At 29.7% G+C, this 7988-nt stretch overlaps 1 protein-coding gene and 1 long non-coding RNA gene across 5 annotated transcripts in view; one reads left to right on the top strand and one right to left on the bottom strand.

The window, feature by feature from the left end:
• LOC106294896 (probable serine/threonine-protein kinase At1g18390) overlaps positions 1–7988 on the bottom strand; it is a 40858-nt gene that overhangs the window by 20179 nt on the left and 12691 nt on the right. The window lies entirely within an intron of this gene.
• LOC106294898 lies at positions 4912–7082 on the top strand. Of its 4 annotated transcripts, XR_001260925.1 has the most exons (6): positions 4912–5336; positions 5409–5585; positions 5694–5962; positions 6052–6202; positions 6555–6643; positions 6811–7082. It is a non-coding gene; the product is annotated as an uncharacterized LOC106294898 (long non-coding RNA). The 4 variants fall into 4 exon arrangements; XR_001260924.1 differs by having other exon boundaries at positions 4912–5321; positions 6555–7082; XR_001260923.1 differs by having other exon boundaries at positions 5701–5962; positions 6555–7082.

Here is a 7988-nt window from a genome sequence, read left to right as displayed (position 1 = left end):
GACCGAGGAAATTCCGACGGAATTCCGACGCCAACGGCTAGTTCATCAGAATTTCTTCGGAATTTTTAAAATCCCCAAACGGCTCTCCAACGGCTATAATATATCCTCGGAATTCATCGGTTTTTTCCGAGGAATACATTTTTCCTCAGTATTCCGTCGGAATATTCCGACGGATTGATATTTCCTCGGAATTCCGTCGGTATATTCCGAGGAAATTCTGAGGAAACCAAATTTTGGGTTTCCTAGGAATATCCTCGGAAATTCCTCGGGAAATTCCGAGGATTTCATTTTCCGTCGGAATGTCCGTCAGAATACCGCTGTTTTCTTGTAGTGTGGTGCTTTACGGACGGATCTTGGAAAAATCAGGATATATATTCAGGGCAAGTGTAGTATAGTACCCTGGAAAGTTTTGATGGATTAATGGGAGTAAGGAATACAAGAGCGAGTCAGTCGCCACTACATTCGGAGATAGATGCTCTCATATGGCAATGAAATCCATGAGGAATCTTAGACAGTTTTCAGTTACATTTGCTATGGATTTTTCTCAGTTGGTGAAGATGGTTTCAGAACTAGAGGAGTGGCCAGCCTTTGCAAGTTATTTGGAAGACATAACATTTTTGAAGAGAATTTTCAACAGCTTAGAGACCATTCATATACCACAGACGCAAAACTCAAAGGCGGACAGTCTCGCACGCAGTGCAAGGAAACAACTGTCGTTTGTCGTTCATATGGATACAGAGCTACCAGTGTGGTTTGCAGAATCTATATGAGTCTGGTTATGTTGCTCACAAAACAATATATATATATATATATATATATATATATATACAGCTTTATTTTATTCATAAGATTTTGCACTATGTTATCGTGAAAAGCACCATTATTTCTATGTCTGCCATTAGAGCATCTCCAAAAATACTCTATATTTTGAAGTTTTCAAAAATTTATATTTGAAATTTCAAAGTGTTCTTCTCTAAAAGTAAAATTTCAAACCTAACTCCAAAATTATTTGTATTTTATACTATAGTCTTTATATTTATCATAATTAATGTAAATCCTTAAAAAAATTATAAATAACTAACACATTTATAAAACATTACAGAAATATTAATTAATAAAATCTTATACTAAAACACAAAATTATAAATAGAAATACATAATTAAATATTGAACTACAAGCAAAATACCACATTATGCCATAAAACTATTTCCGTAATGCTCTATCTTCGGTTATACAAAATTTGTTTGGACAATATTTTAGAGATTTTGGAAGTTCAAGAGCAAATTTACCAGACTATTAGTGTTGTAATATTTTAATTTTTGTAATAATTGTGTGTTCATGTACTTTTTTAAAATATTTTTATTAAGTTTCTTTTGTGTCTTGCTGTCCAATTCTAGTTTTTAAACATTATAAATTTTATTTTTAAAATTTTTATTTAATTTTATGTATAAAATTGGATTTATAAAAATAAATTTTAAATATTTTTGAGATAAAAATTGAAGGATTAAAATGATAAATGAAAAAATACTTAAGAATCATAAATGTAACTAGAGATTGATCAGCGCACCGGCACATATATTGGTTCTTACATTTTTATACATTGGTATTTGTTTTTCATAATTAGTGTTATATATTTTAGATGGATCATAATATAACTAATTGTATTCAAAAGACTTGTACCGAATTGAGTAATATGATTATTTTTGGTACAAATATCTGAATCCGTTTCAGATACATTTGTTATTTAGATATTTTTAGGTTCCTATACATCAGAACTGAACTCATCTAGTCATAGAAGGACCCAACTCAAAATCCACACGTAAATTTATAATATTTAAGTGGGGCCTAATTTGAAAAGAAAATTGATACCCGAAAAGAACAACTCTTAACTAAATGGATAGCCAATGTTCATGCCTAACTGATTTTATAAACTAATAAAAATGACTATTTTTGTGTTTGGCTAAATTAAGTGAAATAGAAAGAGTTTTTTATTTACTAAAATAATTCTACGGAGAAAAAATTAAGTGACAATAAATTTAATACATTTTTATTATTTTGATTTTTATTATTATTTTATTCAAAAAAGCATGTATTTGAATTATGCTTTTGGCTACGTAATTTTCCATCGATTGAAACTAAAATAAAATAAAACGTTTTAGTAAAACAAAATAAATCGAATGATCAATCATACGCAAAACACAGTTATTTTATATTTTTGATTTTATAATTGACACAAAGTTAATGTTGATTAACTAATAAATAAAAACTAGATGTTTTTCCCGTGCTCATGTACGGATATAAATATTTCTAAAGTAAATATGTTATAATAATTTATTTCAATTTACTTTTAATTTTAAATTAATTTATAATTTGTATGCATCATTTATATTAATAATATTACATCTATATATATGATTTTATATATGTTATATTTAATCAGGTTTGTTGTTTTACAGTCGATTTAGTTATCATTTAGGTAAATTGGATTGCATCTCTGAATTCAACTGTAATATTTTTTATTCTAAATATATCAAAAATTTGATTATTTTCTTATTTTCATTTAGGTGGTTGTTGTCTTAGATATGTAAATATATTTTATGAAGATTATGTATAACTTAAGATATATTGTGTTTAGAGTGAAATTAAAAAAAACACTAAAGTGTATGATTCCAAATTACATAAATTAATAAACTGATAATATTATGAAGTCTCATGCATATATATAAAATTTACAAAAGAACTAAATTATAACAGTTGATTAATATTTTATTTTTATTTTAATATGTTTTTAGTTGTCCAATGATTTATATTTATAAAATAAATTACTATCCTTATAAAAGTATATATTCTTTTTGTAGTTAAGTCTATGATTTTAGATATAAATTGGATTGAGTCACTCATGCTGTGATTATATTGAGTTATATTTATTTTTTCGAATTCAAAATAAAGTATAATTTTTATTATAATTAAGTCAAATTAAATCAATTTTATTTATCGTTTAAATGTGCATGTATTTTTATAATATTTATCAAATAATATGTTGATGTTTTTTATAAAAATATTAGAAAATAAAGGAATGATCAATAGGAACTTACATGCATATGTAGCTGAAACATTTTCGGAAGCTCATGAACACATATCAATATTTACAATAATTAAAATATTTTATAAATTTTAAATAACTTTATACCTTTTATTTATTGAATGGAAACAGTAATTTATGTTAAATAATCTTAAAATGAGAATTCAGATTTGCTTTGGTATTTTGATTATGGTTCTATTAAGTTTTACAAACATAAAAACATAAATTTAAAATCAAATTTAATATTAAGAAAACAAATAATCTTAAAAATGATAAAATATAATATATTTACCTCGTTAATTCAACTATTTTGTAACTATTTGATTAAACGATTTTTATTTTTAAAATTTATTTTTAGTTTTTAATATCTCTTAGAAATAAGCAGTAAAACAAATTGTGATTGTATTTGAAAATAATATTGTATAAATAAAATATAATTTATCGATATTTTTTTGTTGTAATTGAAAGATATTATAGTCAACTAAATATATGAAAATAAAAATAAACATTTCAATAATACTAATTATAAACTATTTTTAGTCAATTAAACATATATCAGTTTATGTTACTTAATTATTTTGTGTAATCATCTAAGAAAATAGATAGATATATAAAAATATTTCTATTACTTTGAATTTTTTTGTATTGTTTAAAATTATATTTTAAAAGAAATAATTTTTTTTTTCTAATATGAAGATAATCTGTGTAAATTATTTTTAATGAAATCACATTATATAAAAATTTATATTTTTCATCTAAGAAAAAATATATATATGTAAAGAAAGTATTTTATTACTTCAAAAGTATATTTTATGTTATTTAAAATTATTTTTAAATGCAATATTACTATTTTGTGAAAATTTTCCGTTTTTATGAAATCATATTATATATACATATATTTTTTCGTTTTTCAATTTGTTTTTTTTTTACTTTATAAAAAATTCCCTTTTTATTGTATGTTTATGTTTTTTGGAAAATTTTAAAAAGGAAACTAAATAAATAAAATTATTTTAAATGTAATATTTTTAATTCATAAAGGGTATCAATGTAATCAACCATCGTGAGAGTTAACGAGAGCACGACACATAGGAAATTGATTTCTCAAATAATATTATGGAGATATGCACTATTATTATTATTATTATTGCAATATAATTAATGATATGATGTATTGTTAATGTAATATTATTAATGAAATTGTTAAAGTGAATGAAATATGAAAAGATAATTAATGTAATTATATTAATGAAATTACTAAAAAGACATTATGCTTCTTTTTTATACTGTTATTCATATATCCAAACAATTCTCATTTATACTGCTATCTATGTTTCAAACAATATCAAAAGGTAATTCAGTTTTAATAATATAGATGTGTAATTAATTAATTATAAGGACCAAAATATAAATAAAAAAATAAAATTTGAAATTTGAAGTTTTGAATAGTGAAACATGGAAACTCTCTAAACTCTAAATTTGAAGTTTTGAAGTTTTGAAGTTTTGAAGTTTTTTTTTGTAAAACCAAAATTTTTATATTTGAAGTTATAGAGTTTCTTTTGGAGATGCTCATAAAGATAAATGCGCTAATCTGGAAACATTTATGCATTCACAATTTCACATCATTGTGTGCCGTGTGTGTTAGAGAGAGAGAGAGGTCCCCTTATGACTTGCGCCTTCATATACTCTCACAGTCTCATCTCTTCCTTTTTTTTTGTTCAACCATAATTTTTCATTAATTCAAATTAAAAAAGGTCTAGCCCACTGGGGGCCATTATAAAGTGAAATTAATTAAAGAGAAACGAAGGTAACGTCTTGCTAACTCGTTGGCTTCCTTGTTCTGCGACCGTGGCAGGAATGAGAAGGAGATTGAGTCAAACACAGAAGAGATTTGATGGATATCGCTGATGATTCCATAAATTTCCTTTTTCCTGCATCCTGTTGTTGATAGCTCTGATGAGCGTTGAAGAGTCGAAGTAGACTTTGAGATTGGGGATCTTAAGATTCACTGCCATATGGCTGATCTGATTACTAAGGCTTCAGCCATCAAAGGGGAGGGGACGAAGTGCTGGATCTCTGATCCGTGGCTTGATTTCGCACCGTTGCTTCCTCGGAAGATTCAAGCTAGTCTGGCCATCTTGGAAGTCGCATCCCAATAGGCGTCTGAATTGCATTTGATCGTGTTGGTCTGATCTTGGTCTCTGTGGGTTGTCCTCCTGTCCAAAAGCGGTTCTGGAATAGGTGCTGTCTTTGTCGGTGAGCTTCCTGATTTCTGAGCAAGATTCTATTCTCTTGTTAGACTAATACCTTTTGTTGCAACTTCCTCAGGTGTCGAACCCTTGTCTTCAAAGAGAAATATGTTCCTTGCTGTCCATATAGTCCGAAGAGTCCAGGGGAGGATAAAATTTGCCATGCCAGTCGGTGGGAGGCAGACAGCATATCTGAACTTGACTATCATTGATGTCATTGTATCATCCATCACTATGGGAACTGCTTGTCGTAAAGGTACAAAATTCTAGACCTTTCTCGCAAAAGGACACTCGAAAAAGATGTGCATTGATGTCTCTGGTTCCTTGCATCTTGGGCAGCTTAGGTCTGATGTGATGCCTCTAGTTTGCAGGTTCTCGCCCGTTGGGAGTGCTCTCTGGATGATGGACCAAAGGAAGACCTGAGGCTTAGGAGATAACTTTCCGGACCATATGTCTTTTACCCAATGGAAGTATTGGCTCTCTGGTTGATGATTATGGTGATGTTTGAGTGCTGAGGCTATAGCATATCCTGATTTGATGGAGTAGACTCTGATTATAGAGGTTGCCAAACGTAAATGTCTTATGCTCCCTTGGTGCTTGGCCTTATGGTTTGGATTTGTGCAGCCAAAGCAGGTAGCATTTCCTCTAACATTTGTTTGTTCCACTTGAGGTCTGATGTAAGGAGATCTGAAACCCACAAATCTAATACTGATTCGGTGCAGGGGCCAATTGGTTTCAGGTTCTTTTCCAGCGAGATCCAGGAGTCCTGCCATACCTTGGTTGTCAGCCCATTACCGATAGCCTTTCTCATGCTAGATTTCAAGAGCTCAAGGCCACGGAGTATGCTGCGCCACCCATGAGAGCACACTGCAGGTACAGAGACTTCTAGGAAGCTTTTATTATGACAATATTTTCCTAGTAGGATCCTAGAGAGTAGACAGTTAGGAACTGTAAGAATTCTCCACGCGAGCTTTGCCAAGAGGGCCTGGTGGAACAGCTGAATGTCGCGTAGTCCTAGTCCTCCTTTAGCCTTAGGTTTTGTTAGAGTGTCCCAAGAGACACAACACATTTTCCCTTTTCCATCAGGTCCATCCCACCAAAATCTTGTTTGTGTAGATTGCATTCTTTTGCACAGTGAGACTGGTAGTAAGAAGCACGACATGGTGTGGTTAGGAATAGCTGTTAGGGCTGATTTTAACATTGTGAGTTTCCCGGCTTTTGACAGGAATCTCGTTGTCCAGCTCGCTGCTCTCTGTCCGATCCTGTCAACCACTGACGTGAAGATATCTTTTTTTCTTCTACCAAAGTGCTCATGTAGGCTTAGATATTTACCTAAGCCTCCCTCTTTTCTGATATTCAGGATTGACTTTGCAGTTTTTTTTCATTTCTGCGGACGTTTTTTATGAGAATGTAATGGCTGATTTGTCTCGGTTTATTTTCTGACCGGATGCTCTCTCATACTCCGAAAGTATCTTGACTAGGTTGTTGCAGCAGTCAGGAGTAGAGTTGCAGAAGAACATTGTGTCATCTGTAAAAAGCAGATGGTTCACAAGAGGGAATTTTCTTACAACCCGGACTCCTTGAAACTCACCTGAGAGAGCTGCATTTCTGCAAAGCCCTGGCAGTACTTCCCCACGTAGGATGAAGATGTCTTTGTCTCTTTCTCATTAACGTTTTAAACTGATTTTGATCAGTTTTCTATTTGGATCGGACTGTTTTTTTTTAAAATACCAAATTGTCAATGACCAATCCAGTTTCCTGGCAATCAAAACTATCTATAGTAATAGTGTTAACTACATAATATTTAATAAAGATATTAGTTATTGTATGTTATGTTAATCTTATACTAGGTAGATGCTTGCGAATTCGCGGGTATAAAACATTTTGGAAAATTTAGATGTGATCTTATATTTTGTGTCTAAATTTAAATGATTAAATATGTTTTCGACATTTAGATTTGTCTAAAATTTTAAAAATTTAAATTCAATATTGCATTACTTTTTAAGGTGGTAGATATTTGTAAATGAAGGATGCATAAATAATTTTTGATTAGTTTAGTATTTTTTAAACTTAGATTATTATTCAGATTGTTTAGAAACAAATACATATCAATTTCACATTATATATTGCATGTAACATTGTTTGGGCTGTTTGGCGATAAATATAATTAGTTCTTAGATTACTTTATATTTTTTGTCTAAATTAAATAAAGTAAAAATGAAAAAAAAACATCAAAAATTAATTAAATTTGAGAGATGAACAACATCTCAATAAAAAACTCATTAAATTGAATTTTACTCTAATATAGAGTCGAATTTATAAAACTTAGTTGGGGTAATATAACCACAAATTTAATTAGTAATACAATAAATATATTTGAGTTCAACATAACTCACTACAAGAAAACGTGCCCATAACAACGAAAATTTACGACGAAAATATTTCGTCGTAAATTTACATGGTGTTTACAACTCAGTTACGAGGAATCCAACTTTCGTCGTAAACGCCATGTAAATTTACGACGAATAGTGTTCATCGTAAAATCCATGTAAGTTTACGACGAATTTACGTGGATTGAGAAATACGTCGTAATCATTACATAGACATTACAACGAAACATGTTACCGTTATATTTAGGTGAAAACGTGTATTCAATGTG

Source organism: Brassica oleracea, chromosome C5, assembly GCF_000695525.1.
Source record: "Brassica oleracea var. oleracea cultivar TO1000 chromosome C5, BOL, whole genome shotgun sequence".
Taxonomy (NCBI): Eukaryota; Viridiplantae; Streptophyta; class Magnoliopsida; order Brassicales; family Brassicaceae; genus Brassica; species Brassica oleracea.
Note: the sequence above shows the minus strand (reverse complement) of the source record. Positions and strands in the feature narration are given on the sequence as shown.